The sequence below is a fragment of the Chrysemys picta genome, unplaced genomic scaffold (assembly GCF_011386835.1).
Source record: "Chrysemys picta bellii isolate R12L10 unplaced genomic scaffold, ASM1138683v2 scaf24, whole genome shotgun sequence".
NCBI classification, from domain to species: domain Eukaryota; kingdom Metazoa; phylum Chordata; order Testudines; family Emydidae; genus Chrysemys; species Chrysemys picta.
The window spans coordinates 193,275-214,432 of NW_027052731.1; the positions used below are offsets into that span (position 1 = coordinate 193,275).

General features: G+C 47.4%; 1 long non-coding RNA gene across 1 annotated transcript; it reads left to right on the plus strand.

Moving 5' to 3' along the window:
- The first annotated feature begins 1,790 nt into the window (after window positions 1-1,790).
- LOC135977753 (uncharacterized) lies at window positions 1,791-9,288 on the plus strand. The gene is made up of 3 exons (XR_010595200.1): window positions 1,791-1,914; window positions 3,294-3,426; window positions 9,179-9,288. It is a non-coding gene; the product is annotated as an uncharacterized LOC135977753 (long non-coding RNA).
- The last annotated feature ends 11,870 nt before the right edge of the window (window positions 9,289-21,158 follow it).

Genomic DNA, 21,158 nt, shown 5'->3' on the forward strand with positions numbered 1-21,158 from the left:
TCAGTGGTGCGTTGAAAATATTCCTTGAGTCGGAGACGAGGAAAGTAGGCTTCCAGATCACCGCAGAACTGTATCATGTTCGTGGAGACGGTGGGACAGAAAGAGAGTCCCCGAGATAGGACAGACTCTTCTGCTGGGCAAAGCGTGTGGTTGGAAAGATTGACAATGTTGTTAGATGAGTTGAGGGTACCATTGTTATAGCCCCTAGTGGCAGGTATTAGTTTAGATAACTTACAGTCCTTTTTCCTCTGTAGAGAAGTGAAGTGTGCATTGTAAATGGCTTGTCTCATTTTTGTAAAGTCCAGCCACGTGGAAGTTTGTGTAGAAGGCTGGTATTGTATGAGAGTCTCCAGTTCTGAGAGCTCATTCTTGATCTTCTCTTGTCTGCTGTACAGGATGCTGATCAGGTGGTTCCTCAGTTTCTTTGAGAGAGTGTGTGGCACAATCTCTCACCATACTCAGTGTAGTATGTTGATTGCAATGGATTTTTTACCTTCAGTCCTTTTGGTATGATGTCCATCTGTTTGCATTTGGAGAGGAAGATGATGTCTGTCTGTATCTGTGCAAGTTTTTTGTTGAGGTTGATGGATTTCCACTCCATACGGCTAAATTTAGTGCCTTGCATGGTGTCAAGTATCAGGGGGTAGCCATGTTAGTCTGTATCTACAAAAACAACAAGGAGTCTGGTGGCACCTTAAAGACTAACAGATTTATTTGGGCATAAGCTTTCGTGAGTAAAAACCTCATTTCTTCGGATGCATAGAGTGAAAGTTACAGATGCAGGCATTATATACTGACACATGGAGAGCAGGGAGTTACTTCACAAGTGGAGAACCAGTGTTGACAGGGCCAATTCAAAAATCAGGGTGGATGTAGTCCACTCCCAATAATAGATGAGGAGGTGTCAATTCCAGGAGAGGAAAAGCTGCTTCTGTAGTGAGCCAGCCACTCCCAGTCCCTATTCAAGCCCAGATTAATGGTGTTGAATTTGCAAATGAATTTTAGTTCTGCTGTTTCTCTTTGAAGTCTGTTTCTGAAGTTTTTTTTGTTCAATGATAGTGACTTTTAAATCTGTAATAGAATGACCAGGGAGATTGAAGTCTTCACATACTGGCTTATGTATGTTACCATTCCTGATGTCCGACATGGGGACATTAGGGTTTGTCCTTTTCCTTTTCCCTTTTCCTCCATCCCTCCTTCCTTTCTCTTCATCTCTTACTTCTTTTGTCCTTTCTCTTGTTCCCCTCACACCACCAGGAGTGGTGTGTGTGTGTGTGTGTGGTGCTGATGGTTCTCTTCTCCTCCCCTTGTGGGGAGTTGATCCAAAACTGTGGGGTTGAAATAGTGCTTGGACCCCACTGACAGTAGATGCTGCCATTGTGTGACTTAGCATTAGTGTCTGGGATGACTTGGGTCAAGATCTCAACCTCCCTGCAACCCACTTCACTGCTGTCAGAATCCCTCCTGCACACCCTGTTAGAGCCGCCTCCCAGCCCAACCTGTGTCGGGGTGGAGAAGAGGGTTCTGATGACTTGAGCTGTGGTTTGGAGGTGGAATATCTGTGAAGGGCACTGAGCAGGAGGTAGCAGGAGCTCACCCTACAAGGAGGGGGGTTGGCTCTGGAGGTTTCTAGAAAGGACAAGAAGACTCCATTTTGGGGTTCAGGAGGTGAATTCATCTCTCATTGATGGGCAGGTGCTGAGTGGAAATGCTGCTGGTTCCAGGTTCCCTTAATTCCCCCTTATTCCTCGGGGCGTTTGAGTCTCTGACAGGTTCTCGTTCCCTTGCAGCAGGAGGACGTCACGGCCAAAATGATGCACCAGCTCCGCATCATCCTGCACTTACGCCACGTGCCTGAGACACTGCAGGGGCTGCGCCTCTGAGGCCTTCAGGAACTCCCGCTCCCTGCTGCAGGTACTGCTCTGGCTCACAGTAAATGGCGAGCTAGTGGAAGGGAAAATGGAGCCCCCTGGCACTCACTAAAAGGGAAAGTGGTGGATTCTCTATCTCTTAATGTCATTTAATTTAGACTAGATACCTTTCTGGAATGTTTGTACCCAAAAAGTAACTATTGTACTATACAGGAAGCCCATGATATGCAGGGGCTTAGATTAGATGTTCTAAAGGTCTCTTCTGGCCATAAAGTGTAGTAATTTTGGAAACACGGAGTGTAGCATTGGGAGCAGCCTCTGATGTTTTATTGTCTAGCCGGCTTGCTTCCTAGAATGAAGACCCATTGAGTGGGGTGATTCACACAGAGTAGCTCAAACCTTCAAAGTGTCAGGCCAGCAGGAGGACATTAGCACTTCAGGGTTTGGTTGGGTGTGGCAGTGACATCACAAAGGCCTTTTGCAGGACGTCAGCTTATTGGTCAAATGTGTTAGGGAGGTGGTGACCTCAGAGAGAGATGCTGACATCAGAGAGAGATGCTGACATGAGGGCCAGGGAAACCTCAGAGACCCCTCTGGCTTTGCTTCAGCAAGTCTCCTCCTTGAGGTCTCTCTTTGAGGAAAGTAAGTGCCTCGGAGAGGTTTGTATCCTGTTCAGTCTGATCCACCTGGTGCCAGCTGAATTCTAAGCATGGAAAACACTAGTTCAAGGTGGCAGAATTTTATTCCCTCCCTGTGATTTTGTCCCGTAGAATCACTGGGGACATTAGTGTTTGTCCTTTTCGTTTTACCTTTTCCTCCCTCCCTCCTTCCTTTCTCTTCATCTCTTACTTCTTTTGTCCTTTCTCCTGTTCCCCTCCCACCACCGGGAGTGGTTTGTGTGTGTGTTTGTGTGTTGCTGGGGGTGCTCTTCAACTCCCTTTGTGGGGAGTTCATCCAAACCTGTGTGGTTGAAATAGTGCTTGGACTCCACTGACACTAGATGCTGCCATCGTGTGGATTAGCATTGGTGTCTGGGATGACTTGGGGCAAGATCTCAACTTCCCCGGAACCCACTTCACTGCTGGCAGAATCCCTCCTGCCCCCCCTGCTAGAGCCGCCTCCCTGGCCAACCTGGGTGGGGGTGGAGAAGAGGGTTCTGATAACTTGAGCTGTGGTTTGGTGGTGGAACATCTGTCAAGGGCACTGAGGGGGAGGTAGCAGCAGCTCACCCTTCAAGGAGGGGATTTGGCACTGGAGGTTACTAGAAAGGACAAGAAGACTCCATTCTGGGGTTCAGGAGGTGAATTCATCCCTCAGCGGTGGGCAGGTGCTGAGTGGAAATACTGCTGGTTCCCGGTGCCCTTAATTCCCCCTGATTCCTCGGGGTGTTTGAATCTCTGACAGGTTCTCGTTCCCTTGCAGCAGGAGGACGTCACGGCCAAAGTGATGCACCCGCATCATCCGCCACTTGCGCCAAGTGCCTGAGACACTGCATGGGTATTTAAGAGGAGGTTGTTCCTCTGAGTCTTTCAGCAACTCCCGCTCCCTGCTGCAGGTACTGCTCTGTCTCACTGTAAATGGGGAACTAGTGGAAGGGGAAATGGAGCCCCCTGGCACTCACTAAAAGGGAAAGTGGTGGATTCTCCATCTCTTGATGTCACTGAATGAAGACTAGATGCCTTTCTGGAATGTGTGTGCCCAAAAAGTAACTATTGTACTATACAGGAGGCCTATGATATGCAGGGGCTTAGATGAGATGCTCTAAAGGTCTCTTGTGGCCATAAAGTCTACAAATTTTGGAAACACTGAGTGTAGTATTGGGAGCAGCCTGTGATGTTTTACTGTCTAGCCGGCTTGCTTCCTAGAATGAAGACGCATTGAGTGGGGTGATCCACAGAGAGTACCTGTGTCAAGGCTGTATCCCCACTTTGAAGTTTAGGGTACAAATGTAGGGGCCTGCATGAAAACTTCTAAGCTTAACCACCATCCCAAGGCTAATTTCCTCCCCTGGGTAGCCTTGAGAAACCTTTCACCAATTCCCTGGTGAATACAGATCCAACCCCCTTGGATCTTAAAAGAAGGAGAAATTAACCATTCCCCTCCTTCCTCCCACCAACTCTTGGTGAATCAAGATCCAAACTCCTTGGATCTTAAAACGAGGAAAAATCAATCAGGTTCTTAAAAATAAGGCTTTTAATTAAAGAAAAAGGTAAAAATCACCTCTGTAAAATCAGTATGGAAATTAACCTTACAGGGTAATCAAACTTAAAGAGCTCAGAGGACTCCCCTCTAGTCTTAGGTTCAAAGTACAGCAAACAAAGATAAACACTCTAGTAAAAGGTACATTTACAAGTTGAGAAAACAAAGGAAAACTAACACGCCTTGTTTGAAATAGGAGAGACTTGTTTAGAAAGATGTGGAGAACCTGGATTGATGTCTGGTCCCTCTCAGTCCCGAGGGCGAACACCCACACAAACAAAGAACACAAACAAAAGCCTTCCCCTCCCCAAGATTTGAAAATATCTTGTCCCCTTATTGGTCCTTTAGGTCAGATGCCAGCCAGGTTACCTGAGCTTCTTAACCTTTAGAGGGAAAAGGATTTTGGAGTCTCTGGCCAGGAGGATTTTATAGTACTGTACACAGGACAGCTGTTATCCTTCCCTTTATAGTTATGACAACCTCAAAGCTTCAAAGTGTCAGGCCAGCAGCAGGACATTAGCACTTCAGGGTTTGGTTGGGTGTGTCAGTGACATCACAAAGGCCTTTTGCAGGATGTCAGCTTATTGGTCAAATGTGTTAGGGAGGTGGTGACCTCAGAGAGAGATGCTGACATCAGCCTGGCAGGACAGGAGCACAGGGCCAGGGAAACCTCAGAGACCCTGTGGCATTGCTTCAGCAAGTCTCCTTCTCGGGGTCTTTCTTTGAGGACTGAGAGAGTATTAGGGTTCACGTACGTGAGTGCGTGCAGGAGCCTCTTTCGAGTTTTCTCCTTTCCTTTTACTGATTTTACTAGAAAACAGACGTCCCTGTTTAGAAGGTAAGAGCCTCCAAGAGGTTTTGGCAGCTGCTCAGTCTGATCCACGTGGTGCCAGCTGAATTCTAGGCATGGAAAACAGTAGTTTAAGATGGCAGGATTTTATTCCATCCCTTGGATTTTGTGCCGTAGAATCACTGGGGACATTAGGGTTTGTCCTTTTTGTTTTACCTTTTCCTCCATCCCTCCTTCCTTTCTCTTCATCTCTTACTTCTTTTGTCCTTTCTCCTGTTCCTCGAAAACTGTGGGGTTGAAATAGTGTTTGGACTCCACTAACACTAGATGCTGCCATCCTGTGGCTTAGCATTAGTGTCTGGGATGAGATGGGTCAAGATCTCAACTTCCCCGCAACCCACTTCACTGCTGCCAGAATCCCTCCTGCCCCCCCTGCTAGAGCCGCCTCCCTGGCCAACCTGGGTGGGGGTGGAGAACAGTGTTTTTTTCATACATTCATAGATAATCGGACTGGAAGGGACCTCGAGAGGTCATCGAGTCCAGTCCCCTGCCCGCATGGCAGGACCAAATACCATCTAGACCATCCCTGATAGACATTTATCTAACCTACTCTTAAATATCTCAAGAGATGGAGATTCCACAACCTCCCTCGGCAATTTATTCCAGTGTTTAACCACCCTGACAGTTAGGAACTTTTTCCTAATGTCCAACCTAGACCTCCCTTGCTGCACTTGAAACCCATTGCTTCTGGTTCTATCCTTAGAGGCTAAGGTGAACAAGTTTTCTCCCTCCTCCTTATGACACCCTTTTAAATACCTGAAAACTACTATCATGTCTCCTCTCAGTCTTCTCTTTTCCAAACTAAACAAAGCCAATGCTTTCAGCCTTCCTTCATAGGTCATGTTCTCAAGACCTTTAATCATTCTTGTTGCTCTTCTCTGGACCCTTTCCAATTTCTCCACATCTTTTTTAAAATGCGGTGCCCAGAACTGGACACAATACTCCAGCTGAGGCCTAACCAGAGCAGAGTAGAGCGGAAGAATGACTTCTCGTGTCTTGCTCACAACACACCTGTTAATACATCCCAGAATCAGGTTTGCTTTTTTTGCAAGAGCATCACACTGTTGACTCATATTTAGCTTGTGGTCCACTATAACCCCTAGATCCCTTTCTGCCGTACTCCTTCCTAGACAGTCTCTTCCCATTCTGTATGTGTGAAACTGATTGTTCCTTCCTAAGTGGAGCACTTTGCATTTGTCTTTGTTAAACTTCATCCTGTTTAACTCAGACCATTTCTCCAATTTGTCCAGATCATTTTGAATGATGACCCTGTCCTCCAAAGCAGTTGCAATCCCTCCCAGTTTGGTATCATCCGCAAACTTAATAAGCGTACTTTCTATGCCAATATCTAAGTCGTTGATGAAGATATTGAACAGCGCCGGTCCCAAAACAGACCCCTGCGATACCCCACTCGTTATGGCTTTCCAGCAGGATTGGGAACTATTAATAACAACTCTCTGAGTACGGTTATCCAGCCAGTTAGGCACCCACCTTATAGTAGCCCCATCTAAATTGTATTTGCCTAGTTTATCAATAAGAATATCATGCGAGACCGTATCAAATGCCTTACTAAAGTCTAGGTATACCACATCCACAGCCTCACCCTTCTCCACAAGGCTCGTTATCCTATCAAAGAAAGCTATCAGATTGGTTTGACATGATTTGTTCTTCACAAATCCATGCTGGCTGTTCCCTATCACCTTACCACCTTCCAAGTGTTTGCAGATGATTTCCTTAATTACTTGCTCCATTATCTTCCCTGGCACAGAAGTTAAACTCACTGGGGTCTGTAGTTTCCTGGGTTGTTTTTATTTCCCTTTTTATAGATGGGCACTATATTTGCCCTTTTCCAGTCTTCTGGAATCTCTCCCGTCTCCCATGATTTTCCAAAGATAATAGCTAGAGGCTCAGATACCTCCTCTATTAGCTCCTTGAGTATTCTAGGATGCATTTCATCAGGCCCGGGTGACTTGCAGGCATCTAACTTTTCTAAGTGATTTTTAACTTGTTCGTTTTTTATTTTATCTGCTAAACCTACCCCCTTCCCATTAGCATTCACTATGTTAGGCATTCCTTCAGACTTCTCGGTGAAGACCGAAACAAAGAAGTCATTAAGCATCTCCGCCATTTCCAAGTTTCCTGTTACTGTTTCTCCCTCTTCACTAAGCAGTGGGCCTACCCTGTCTTTGGTCTTCCTCTTGCTTCTAATGTATTGATAAAAAGTCTTCTTGTTTCCCTTTATTCCCGTAGCTAGTTTGAGCTCATTTTGTGCCTTTGCCTTTCTAATCTTGCCCCTGCATTCCTGTGTTGTTTGCCTATATTCATCCTTTGTAATCTGTCCCAGTTTCCATTTTTGATATGACTCCTTTTTATTTTTTAGATCATGCAAGATCTCATGGTTAAGCCAAGGTGGTCTTTTGCCACATTTTCTATCTTTCCTAACCAGCGGAATAGCTTGCTTTTGGGCCCTTAATAGTGTCCCTTTGAAAAACTGCCAACTCTCCTCAGTTGTTTTTCCCCTCAGTCTTGATTCCCATGGGACCTTACCTATCAGCTCTCTGAGCTTACCAAAATCTGCCTTCCTGAAATCCATTGTCTCTATTTTGCTGTTCTCCCTTCTACCCTTCCTTAGAATTGCAAACTCTATGATTTCATGATCACTTTCACCCAGGCTGCCTTCTACTTTCAAATTCTCATCGAGTTCCTCCCTAATTGTTAAAATCAAGTCTAGAACAGCTTCCCCCCAGTAGCTTTTTCAACCTTCTGAAATAAAAAGTTGTCTCCAATGCAGTCCAGGAATTTGTTGGATAGACTGTGCCCCGCTGTGTTATTTTCCCAACATATAGCCGGATAGTTGAAGTCCCCCATCACCACCAAATCTTGGGCTTTGGATGATTTTGTTAGTTGCTTAAAAAAAGCCTCATCCACCTCTTCCACCTGGTTAGGTGGCCTGTAGTAGACTCCTAGCATGACATCTCCCTTGTTTTTTACCCCTTTTAGCCTAACCCAGAGACTCTCAACACTTCCGTCTCCTATGTCCATCTCTACCTCAGTCCAAGTGTGTACATTTTTAATATACAAGGCAACACCTCCTCCCTTTTTCCCCTGTCTATCCTTCCTGAGCAAGCTGTACCCATCCACACCAACATTCCAATCATGTGTATTATCCCACCAAGTTTCAGTGATGCCAACAATGTCATAGTTGTATTTATTTATTAGCACTTCCAGTTCTTCCTGCTTATTCCCCATACTTCTCGCATTTGTATATAGACATCTAAGATACTGGTTTGATCTTTCCTCCCAGTTTTGTCCTGACCCTCCTTTCCCTCTGACAATATAGCCCACACTCCCTCTCGTTTTTGACCCATCTCCCCGGTCTCCATGTTCCCCACTTACCTGTGGGCTTTGCTCACCTGTCCCCGTCGAACCTAGTTTAAAGCCCTCCTCACTAGGTTAGCCAGTCTGTGTCCAAAGGTACTAATAACTTGAGCTGTGGTTTGGAGGTGGAACAGCTGTCAAGGGCACTGAGGGGGAGATAGCAGGAGCTCATCCTTCAAGGAGGGGGGTTGGCACTGGAGGTTACTAGAAAGGACAAGAAGACTCCATTCTGGTGTTCAGGAGGTGAATTTATCCCTCAGTGGTGGGCAGGTGAATGGTGGAAGTAGTGCTGGTTCCAGGTGCCCTCAATTCCCGCTGATTCCTCGGGGCGTTTGAGTGGTGTGTGTGTGTGTATGTGTGTTTGTGTGTGTGTTGCTGGGGGTGCTCTTCACCTCCCCTTGTGGGGAGTTCATCCAAAACTGTATGGTTGAAATAGTGCTTGGACTCCACTGACACTAGATGCTGCCATCCTGTGGCTTAGCATTAGTGTCTGGGATGACTTGGGGCAAGATCTCAACCTCCCCTCAACCCACTTCACTTCTGGCAGAATCCCTCCTGCCCCCCCGCTAGAGCCGCCTCGATGCCCAACGTGGTTGGGGGTGCAGAAGAGGGTTCTGATAACTTGAGGTTTGGTTTGGAGGTGGAACAGCTGTGAAGAACACTGACGGGGAGGTAGCAGGAGCTAATCCTACAAGGAGGGGGGTTGGCACTGGAGGATACTAGAAAGGACAAGAAGACTCCATTCTGGGGTTCAGGAGGTGAATTCATCCCTCAGCGGTGGGCAGGTGGTGGGTGGAAATACTGCTGGTTCCAGGTGCCCTTAATTCCCCCTGATTCCTCGGGACCTTTGAGTCTCTGACAGGTTCTCGTTCCCTTGCAGCAGGAGGACGTCACGGCCAAAGTGATGCACCAGCTCCGCATCATCCGGCACTTGCGCCAGATGCCTGAGACACTGCAGGGGCTGTTCCTCTGAGGCCTTCAGCAACTCCCGCTCCCTGCTGCAGGTACTGCTCTGGCTCACTGTAAATGGGGAGCTAGTGGAAGGGGAAATGGAGCCCCCTGGCCCTCACTAAAAGGGAAAGTGGTGGATTCTCCATCTCTTGATGTCATTGAATGAAGACTAGATGCCTTTCTGGAATGTGTGTGCCCAAAAAGTAACTATTGTACTATACAGCAAGCCTATGATATGCAGGGGGTTAGATGAGATTCTCTAAAGGTCTCTTCTGGCCATAAAGTGTAGTAATTTTGGAAACACTGAGTGTAGCATTGGGAGCAGCCTCTGATGTTTTACCGTCTAGCCGGCTTGCTTCCTAGAATGAACAGGCATTGAGTGGGGTGATCCACAGAGAGTAGCTCAAACCTTCTAAGTGTCAGGCTAGCAGCAGGACATTAGCACTTCCGGGGAAGGGTGGGTGTGGCAGTGACATCACAAAAGCCTTTTGCACGCGCTCAGCCTATTGGTCAAAGGTGTTAGGGAGGTGGTTACCTCAGAGAGAGATGTTGACATCAGCCAGGCAGGACAGGGGCGCAGGGCCAGGGAAACCTCAGAGACCCTTGTGGCTTTGCTTCAGCAAGTCTCCTTCTCGAGGTCTCTCTTTGAGGACTGAGAGAGTATTAGGGTTCACGTATGTGAGTGCGAGCAGGAGCCTCTTTCGAGTTTTCTCCTTTCCTTTTACTGATTTTACTAGAAAACAGACGTCCCTGTTAGAATCATAGAATATCAGGGTTGGAAGGGACCTCAAGAGGTCATCTACTCCAACCCCGTCCTCAAAGCAGGACCAATTCCCAACTAAATCATCCCAGGCAGGGCTTTGTCAAGCCGGACCTTAAAAACCTCCTTGGAAGGAGACTCCACCACCTCCCTAGTTAACGCATTCCAGTGCTTCACCACCCTCCTAGTGAAATAGTGTTTCCTAATATCCAACCTGGACCTCCCCCACTGCAACTTGAGACCATTGCTCCTTGTTCTGTCATCTGCCACCACTGAGAACAACCGAGCTCCATCCTCTTTGGAACCCCCCTTCACGTAGTTGAAGGCTGCTATCAAATCCCCCCTCATTCTTCTCTTCTGGAGACTAAACAATCCCAGTTCCCTCAGCCTCTCCTCATAAGTCATGTGCTCCAGACCCCTAATCATTTTTGTTGCTCTCCACTGGACTCTTTCCAATTTTTCCACATCCTTCTTGTAGTGTGGGGCCTGTCGGAGAAAAACAGAGTTCTCACTATTTGTTTAGGTACAGCAAGTCAGATGCTTTATTAACTCTCACAATTGCCCAGAGGGAGAGAGCTAAGCAGGTCTCTCCCAGGTAACTAATTACAGCAAGCATTTATACCTTTCATTACAGAAATAACGAGGGACAGCTGCGTTTTGTTTATACATAGGCCATCTTGATATCTCATTTCTTCACTTGTTTTGACTCTTGCCAACATACAATATTTTCTATACCTTATCTACACAAGGTCTTCTACACCTTATCTATACCAGGTCATAATGACTTCTTACACAGTTCTTTCTCACCCGCCTCACACATTCCTCGCTTCTACAAATCTCGCGTTATTAGGGTTACAGTTAGCCTAACTCTTGCTAACGAACTGTCATGCATTGCATCCCCTTCCTGTGAGCTCTTTCTCTGCTTCCACAGGCCCAAAACTGGACACAGTATTCCAGATGAGGCCTCACCAATGTCGAATAAAGGGGAACGATCACGTTCCTCGATCTGCTGGCAATGCCCCTACTTATACAGCCCAAAATGCCGTTAGCCTTCTTGGCAACAAGAGCACACTGTTGACTCATATCCAGCTTCTCGTCCACTGTGACCCCTAGGTCCTTTTCTGCAGAACTGCTACCTAGCCATTCGGTCCCTAGTCTGTAGCAGTGCATGGGATTCTTCCGTCCTAAGTGCAGGACTCTGCACTTGTCCTTGTTGAACCTCATCAGGTTTTTTTCGGCCCAATCCTCTAATGTGTCTAGGTCCCTCTGTATCCGATCCCTACCCTCTAGGGTATCTACCACGCCTCCTAGTTTAGTGTCATCTGCAAACTTGCTGAGAGTGCAGTCCACACCATCCTCCAGATCATTAATAAAGATATTAAACAAAACCGGTTCAGGACCGACCCTTGGGGCACTCCGCTTGAAACCGGCTGCCAACTAGACATGGAGCCATTGATCACTACCCGTTGAGCCCGACGATCTAGCCAGCTTTCTATCCAGCTTACAGTCCATTCATCCAGCCCATACTTCTTTAACTTGGCGGCAAGAATACTGTGGGAGAGCGTATCAAAAGCTTTGCAAAAGTCAAGGAATAACACATCCACTGCTTTCCCCTCATCCACAGAGCCAGTTATCTCATCATAGAAGGCAATTAGGTTAGTCAGGCACGACTTCCCCTTCGTGAATCCATGCTGACTGTTCCTGATCACTTTCCTCTCCTCTAAATGTTTCATAATTGATTCCTTGAGGACCTGCTCCATGATTTTTCCAGGGACTGAGGTGAGGCTGACTGGCCTATAGTTCCCCGGATCCTCCTCCTTCCCTTTTTTAAAGGTGGGCACGACATTCGCCTTTTTCCAGTCATCTGGGACCTCCCCCGATCGCCATGAGTTTTCAAAAATAATGGCTAATGGCTCTGCAATCTCACCCGCCAACTCCTTTAGCACCCTCGGATGCAGCGCACCCGGCCCCATGGACTTGTGCACGTCCAGTTTTTCTAAATAGTCCCGAACCACTTCTTTCTCCACAGAGGGCTGGTCACCTTCTCCCCATGCTGTACTGCCCAGTGCAGCAATCTGGGAGCTGACCTTGTGCGTGAAGACAGAGGCAAAAAAATCATTGAGTACATTAGCTTTTTCCACATCCTCGGTCACTAGGTTGCCTCCCTCATTCAGTAGGGGGCCCACACTTTCCTTGATTTTCTTCTTCTTGCTAACATACCTGTAGAAACCCTTCTTGTTACTCTTAACATCTCTTGCTAACTGCAACTCCAAATGTGATTTGGCCTTCCTGATTTCACTCCTGCATGCCTGAGCAATATTTTTATACTCCTCCCTGGTCATTTGTCCAATCTTCCACTTCTTGTAAGCTTCTTTTTTGCGTTTAAGATCAGCAAGGATTTCACTGTTTAGCCAAGCTGGTCTGCCATATTTACTATTCTTTCTACACATCGGGATGGTTTGTTCCTGCAACCTCAATAAGGATTCTTTAAAATACAGCCAGCTCTCCTGGACCCCTTTGCCCTTCATGTTATTCTCCCAGGGGATCCTGCCCATCTGTTCCCTGAGGGAGTCAAAGTCTGCTTTTCTGAAGTCCAGGGTCCGTATTCTGCTGCTCTCCTTTCTTCCTTGTGACAGGATCCTGAACTAGACCATCTCATGGCCACTGCCTCCCAGGTTCCCATCCACTTTTGCTTCCCCTATTAATTCTTCCCTGTTTGTGAGTAGCAGGTCAAGAAAAGCTCTGCCCCTAGTTGGTTCCTCCAGCACTTGCACCAGGAAATTGTCCCCTACACTTTCCAAAAATTTCCTGGATTGTCTGTGCACCGCTGTATTGCTCTCCCAGCAGATATCAGGGTGATTAAAGTCTCCCATGAGAACCAGGGCCTGCGATCTAACAACTTCTGCTAGTTGCCAGAAGAAAGCCTCGTCCACCTCATCCCCCTGGTCTGGTGGTCTATAGCAGACTCCAACCACGACATCCCCCTTGTTGCTCACACTTCTCAACTTTATCCAGAGACTCTCAGGTTTTTCTGCAGTTTCATACCGGAGCTCTGAGCAGTCATACTCCTCTCTTACATACAACGCAACTCCCCCACCTTTTCTACCCTGCCTGTCCTTCCTGAACAGTTTATATCCATCCATGACAGTACTCCAGTCATGTGAGTTATCCCACCAAGTCTCTGTTATTCCAATCACATCATAGTTCCCTGACTGTGCCAGGACTTCCAGTTCTCCCAGCTTGTTTCCCAGGCTTCTTGCATTTGTGTATAGGCACTTAAGATAACTCATCGATCGTCCCTCTTTCTCAGCATGAGACAGGAGTCCTCCCCCCTTGCGCTCTCCTGCTTGTGCTTCCTCCCAGGATCCCATTTCCCCACTTACCTCAGGGCTTTGGTCTCCTTCCCCCGGTGAACCTAGTTTAAAGCCCTCCTCACTAGGTTAGCCAGCCTGCTGGCGAAGATGCTCTTCCCTCTCTTCGTTAGGTGGAGCCCGTCTCTGCCTAGCACTCCTCCTTCTTGGAACACCATCCCATGGTTGAAGAATCCAAAGCCTTCTCTCCGACACCACCTGCATAGCCATTCGTTGACTTCCACGATTCGACGGTCTCTACCCCGGCCTTTTCCTTGCACAGGGAGGATGGACGAGAACACCACTTGCGCCTCAAACTCCTTTATCCTTCTTCCCAGAGCCACGTAGTCTGCAGTGATCTGCTCAAGGTCATTCTTGGCAGTATCATTGGTGCCCACGTGGAGAAGCAGGAAGGGGTAGCGATCCGAGGGCTTGATGAGTCTCGGCAGTCTCTCCGTCACATCGTGTATCCTAGCTCTGGGCAAGCAGCAGACCTCTTGGTTTTCCCAGTCGGGGCGGCAGATAGATGACTCAGTCCCCCTGAGGAGGGAGTCCCCGACCACCACCACCCTCCTCCTCCTCTTGGGAGTTGTGGTCGTGGAACCCCCATCCCTAGGACAGTGCATCTTTTGCCTTCCAATCGGTGGAGTCTCCTTCTGCTCCCTTCCCTCAGATGGGTCATCTAGTCCACTCTCCGCATTAGTACCTGTAGAGAGAACATGGAAACGATTGCTCACCTGTATCTCCATTGCTGGTGCATGGACGCTCCTCTTTCTCCTTCTGGAAGTCACATGCTGCCAAACCTCTTCACAATCCTTCTGTCCCTGCTGCGCCTGCTCTGAATCTTAAGAACATTGTGGCCGTAGAAGCATCTCCTGACGTCTGTCCAGGAAATCTTCATTTTCCCTTATGCAACGCAGAGTCGATACTCGTTTCTCCAGGCCTCGAAGCTTCTCTTCCAATATGGAGACCAGCTTGCCCTTCGTACAGACAAAGTCGCTTCTGTCCTGTGGAAGAAAGACAAACATGGCACAGCCTGTGCAGGTGACAACAGCTGATCGCTCACCTTCCACATCACCGTCCTCTTAAGAACTTCCCCAACTGTTGCAGGAACTACTCAGAGAAACCTGCAGATGTAAGCCTCAGTGAGCTCTCCCCAAGCGAACTCCCAGGCAAACTCCCGCTCTTAGCCTCTGCTGTTTGCCGCTCCTTCTCCAAGTCTCTCTTTGAGGACTGAGAGAGTATTAGGGTTCACGTATTTGAGTGCAAGCAGGAGCCTCTTTCGAGTTGTCTCCTTTCCTTTTACTGATTTTACTAGAAAACAGACGTCCCTGTTTAGAAGGTAAGAGCCTCCAAGAGGTTTTGGAACCTGCTCAGTCTGATCCATCTGGTGCCAGCTGAATTCTAGGCATGGAAAACACTAGTTTAATGTGTCAGAATTTTATAGTCCACCTGGGATTTTGTCCCGTAGAATCACTGGGGACATTAGGGTTTGTCCTTTTCGTTTTACCTTTTCCTCCATCCCTCCTTCCTTTCTCTTCATCTCTTACTTCTTTTGTCCTTTCTCCTGTTCCCCTCCCACCACCAGGAGTGGTGTGTGTGTGTGTGGGTTGCTGGGGGTGCTCTTCACCTCCCCTTGTGGGAAGTTGATCCAAAACTGTGGGGTTGAAATAGTGCTTGGACTCCACTGACACTAGATGCTGCCATCCTGTGGCTTCGCATTAGTGTCTGGGATGACTTGGAGCAAGATCTCAACCTCCCTGCAACCTACTTCACTCTTGGCAGAATCCCTCCTGCCCCCCATGCTAGAGCCGCCTCCCTGCCCAACCTGGTTGGGGGTATAGAAGAGGGTTCTGATAACTTGAGCCGTGGTTTGGAGGTGGAACAGCTGTCAAGGGCACTGAGGGGGAGGTAGCAGGAGCTCACCCTACATGGAGGCGGGTTGGCATTGGAGGTTACTAGAAAGGAGAAGAAGACTCCATTCTGGGGTTCAGGTGGTGAATTCATCCCTCAGTGGTGGGCAGGTGCTGAGTGGAAATGCTGCTGGTTCCAGGTGCCCTGAATTCCCCCTGATTCCTCGGGGCGTTTGAGTCTCTGACAGGTTGTTAAGGCTGTATTCCCACTTTGAACTTTAGGGTACAAATGTAGGGGCCTGCGTGAAAACTTTTAAGCTTAACTACCAGCTTAGCTCTGGTTCGCTGCCACCATTCCAAGGCTAATTTCCTTCCCTGGGTAGCCTTGAGAGACCTTCACCAATTCCCTGGTGAATACAGATCCAAACCCCTTGGATCTTAAAACAAGGAGAAAGTAACCATTCCCCTCCTTCCTCCCACCAACTTTTGGTGAATACAGTTCCAACCCCCCTGGGATTTTAAAAGAAGGAGAAATTAACCATCCCCCCTTCTTTCTCCCACCAACTCCTGGTGAATACAGATCCAACCCCCTTGGATTTAAAACAAGGAAAAAAATAATTAGGTTTTTAAAAAGAAGGTTTTTAATTAAAGAAAAAGGTAAAAATTATTTTTGTAAAATCAGTATGGAAATAACCTTACAGGGTAATTAAACTTAAAGAGCTCAGAGGACTCCCCTTTAGTTTTAGGTTCAAAGTACAGCAAACAAAGATAAACACTCTAGTAAAAGGTACATTTACAAGTTGAGAAAACAAAGGAAAACTAACACGCCTTGCCTGGCTATTTACTTACAAGTTTGAAATAGGAGAGACTTGTTTAGAAAGATGTGGAGAACCTGGATTGATGTCTGGTCCCTCTCAGTCCCGAGAGCGAACGCACAACCAAAACAAAGAACACAAACAAAAGCCTCCCCCCCCCCCAAGATTTGAAAGTATCTTGTCCCCTTATTGGTCCTCTAGGTCAGATGCCAGCCAGGTTACCTGAGCTTCTTAACCCTTTACAGGGAAAAGGATTTTGGAGTCTCTGGCCAGGAGGGATTTTATAGTACTGTACACAGGACAGCTGTTACCCTTCCCTTTATAGTTATGACAGTACTATAGATGAGGCCTATGATATGCAATGCCCCTCTGCTATGTACATTGGCCAAACTGGACTGGACCTAACCAGATCAGCTACAACATCACCGGCTCATTCACCTGCACGTCCACCAATGTTATATATGCCATCATATGCCAGCAATGCCCCTCTGCTATGTACATTGGCCAAACTGGACAGTCACTACGCAAGAGGATAAATGGACACAAGTCAGATATCAGGAATGGCAATATACAAAAACCTGTAGGAGAACACTTCAACCTCCCTGGCCACACAATAGCAGATGTTAAGGTAGCCATCTTACAGCAAAAAAACTTCAGGACCAGACTCCAAAGAGAAACTGCTGAGCTTCAGTTCATCTGCAAATTTGACACCATCAGATCAGGATTAAACAAAGACTGTGAATGGCTATCCAACTACAGAAAGAGTTTCTCCTCCCTTGGTGTTCACACCTCAACTGCTAGCAGAGCACCTCACCCTCCCTGATTGAACTAACCTCGTTATCTCCACACTGATATATACCTGCCTCTGGAGATTTCCATTACTTGCATCTGAAGAAGTGAGGTTCTGACCCACGAAAGCTTATGCTCCCAGTACTTCTGTTAGTCTCAAAGGTGCCACAGGACCCTCTGTTGCTTTTTACAGATTCAGACTAACACGCCTACCCCTCTGATACTTGACACCATGCAAGGCACTGCATTTAGCCGTATGGAATGGAAATCTATCAACCTCATGAAGAAACTTGCACAAATACAGACAGATATCATCTTCCTTTCCAAATGCAAACGGATGGACATCATACCAAATGGACTGAAGGTGAAAAATCCATTGCTATCTACATACTGCACAGACCACAGTGAGAGATTATGCCATACATTATCAAAGAAACTGAGGAACCACCTGATCAGCATCCTATACAGCAAACAGAAAAACATCAAGAAAGAGCTCTCCAACCTGGAGACTTTCATAAATAACCAACCCTCCACACAAATGGACTTTACTAAAATAAGACAGGAGATCTACGTTACACACCTCACCTCTCTACAAAGGAAAAAGGACCGTAAGCTGTCTAAAATCCTACCTGCCACATGGGGCCACAACAGGGGTACCCCGAACTCACCCAGCAATATCGTCAATTTATCCAGCTACACACTCAACCCAGCAGAAGAGTCTGTCCTATCTCGGGGACTCTCCTTTTGCCCCAGCACCCCCACGAACATGATACAGTTCTGTGGTGATCTGGAAGCCTACTTTCGCCGCCTCCGACTCAAAGAATACTTTCATGATAACACTGAACAGCGCACTGATACACAGATACCCTCCCACCAACAACACAGGAAGAAGAACTCCACATGGACTCCTCCTGAGGGTCGAAATGACAGTCTGGACCAGTCTGCTTCCGCCGACGTGCACAGGCAGAAATTGTGGAAAAACAACATCGCTTGCCTCATAACCTAAGTCGTGCAGAACGCAATGCCATCCACAGCCTCAGAAACCACCCTGACATTATCATCAAAGAGGCTGATAAAGGAGGTGCTGTTGTCATCATGAACAGGTCTGACTACCAGAAGGAGGTTGCCAGACAACTCTCCAATACCAAATTCTACAGGCCGCTTTCCTCAGATCCCACTGAGGAATACACTAAGAAACTGCACCATCTACTCAGGACACTCCCTACACTAACACAGGAACAAATCAACATAGCCTTAGAGCCCCGACCGGGGTTATTCTATCTACTACCTAAGATCCACAAACCTGGAAATCCTGGACGCCCCATCATCTCGGGCATTGGCACTCTCACTGAAGGACTGTCTGGATATGTGGACTCCCTACTCAGACCCTACGCCACCAGCACTCCCAGCTATCTCCGTGACACCACAGATTTCCTGAGAAAACTACAATGCATTGGTGACCTCCCAGAAAACACCATCCTAGCCACCATGGATGTAGAGGCTCTCTACACAAACATCCCGCATACAGATGGAATACAAGCTGTCAGGAACAGTATCCCTGATGATGACACAGCACAACTTATTGCTGAGCTCTGTGACTTTATCCTCACGCACAATTATTTCAAATTTGGTGACAATATATACCTCCAGACCAGTGGCACCGCTATGGGCACCCGCATGGCCCCACAATATGCCAACATTTTTATGGCTGACCTGGAAAAACGCTTCCTCAGCTCTCGTCCACTCATGCCCCTTCTCTACCTACGCTATATTGATGACACCTTCATCATCTGGACCCATGGGAAGGAGGCCCTGGAAGAAATCCACCATGCTTTCAACAGCTTCCACCCCACCATCAACCTCAGCCTGGACCAATCTACACGGGAGGTCCACTTCCTGGACACCACCGTACAAATAAGCGATGGCCACATTAACACCACCCTATACCGAAAGCCCACCGACCGCTACGCCTACCTTCATGCCTCCAGCTTCCACCCCGGTCACACCACACGATCCATCGTCTACAGCCAAGCACTGAGGTACAATCGCATCTGCTCCAACCCCTCAGACAGAGACCAACACCTACAAGATCTTCACCAAGCATTCTCAAAACTACGATACCCACACAAGGAAATAAAGAAACAAATCAGCAGAGCCAGACGTGTACCCAGAAGACTCCTGCTACAAGACAGGCCCAGAAGAGAAACCAACAGAACTCCACTGGCCATCACCTACAATCCTCAGCTTAAACCTCTCCAATGCATCATCAGTGATCTACAACCCATCCTGGACAATGATCCCTCACTTTCACAGACCTTGGGAGGCAGGCCAGTCCTCGCCCACAGACAACCTGCCAACCTTAAGCATATTCTCACCAGCAACCACGCATCGCACCATAACAACTCTAACTCAGGAACCAACCCATGCAACAAACCTCGATGCCAACTCTGCCCACATATCTACACCAGCAACACCATCACTGGACCTAACCAGATCACCTACAACATCACCGGCTCATTCACCTGCACGTCCACCAATGTTATATATGCCATCATATGCCAGCAATGCCCCTCTGCTATGTACATTGGCCAAACTGGACAGTCACTACGCAAGAGGATAAATGGACACAAGTCAGATATCAGGAATGGCAATATACAAAAACCTGTAGGAGAACACTTCAACCTCCCTGGCCACACAATAGCAGATGTTAAGGTAGCCATCTTACAGCAAAAAAACTTCAGGACCAGACTCCAAAGAGAAACTGCTGAGCTTCAGTTCATCTGCAAATTTGACACCATCAGATCAGGATTAAACAAAGACTGTGAATGGCTATCCAACTACAGAAAGAGTTTCTCCTCCCTTGGTGTTCACACCTCAACTGCTAGCAGAGCACCTCACCCTCCCTGATTGAACTAACCTCGTTATCTCCACACTGATATATACCTGCCTCTGGAGATTTCCATTACTTGCATCTGAAGAAGTGAGGTTCTGACCCACGAAAGCTTATGCTCCCAGTACTTCTGTTAGTCTCAAAGGTGCCACAGGACCCTCTGTTGCTTTTTACAGATTCAGACTAACACGCCTACCCCTCTGATACTTGACACCATGCAAGGCACTGCATTTAGCCGTATGGAATGGAAATCTATCAACCTCATGAAGAAACTTGCACAAATACAGACAGATATCATCTTCCTTTCCAAATGCAAACGGATGGACATCATACCAAATGGACTGAAGGTGAAAAATCCATTGCTATCTACATACTGCACAGACCACAGTGAGAGATTATGCCATACATTATCAAAGAAACTGAGGAACCACCTGATCAGCATCCTATACAGCAAACAGAAAAACATCAAGAAAGAGCTCTCCAACCTGGAGACTTTCATAAATAACCAACCCTCCACACAAATGGACTTTACTAAAATAAGACAGGAGATCTACGTTACACACCTCACCTCTCTACAAAGGAAAAAGGACCGTAAGCTGTCTAAAATCCTACCTGCCACATGGGGCCACAACAGGGGTACCCCGAACTCACCCAGCAATATCGTCAATTTATCCAGCTACACACTCAACCCAGCAGAAGAGTCTGTCCTATCTCGGGGACTCTCCTTTTGCCCCAGCACCCCCACGAACATGATACAGTTCTGTGGTGATCTGGAAGCCTACTTTCGCCGCCTCCGACTCAAAGAATACTTTCATGATAACACTGAACAGCGCACTGATACACAGATACCCTCCCACCAACAACACAGGAAGAAGAACTCCACATGGACTCCTCCTGAGGGTCGAAATGACAGTCTGGACCAGTCTGCTTCCGCCGACGTGCACAGGCAGAAATTGTGGAAAAACAACATCGCTTGCCTCATAACCTAAGTCGTGCAGAACGCAATGCCATCCACAGCCTCAGAAACCACCCTGACATTATCATCAAAGAGGCTGATAAAGGAGGTGCTGTTGTCATCATGAACAGGTCTGACTACCAGAAGGAGGTTGCCAGACAACTCTCCAATACCAAATTCTACAGGCCGCTTTCCTCAGATCCCACTGAGGAATACACTAAGAAACTGCACCATCTACTCAGGACACTCCCTACACTAACACAGGAACAAATCAACATAGCCTTAGAGCCCCGACCGGGGTTATTCTATCTACTACCTAAGATCCACAAACCTGGAAATCCTGGACGCCCCATCATCTCGGGCATTGGCACTCTCACTGAAGGACTGTCTGGATATGTGGACTCCCTACTCAGACCCTACGCCACCAGCACTCCCAGCTATCTCCGTGACACCACAGATTTCCTGAGAAAACTACAATGCATTGGTGACCTCCCAGA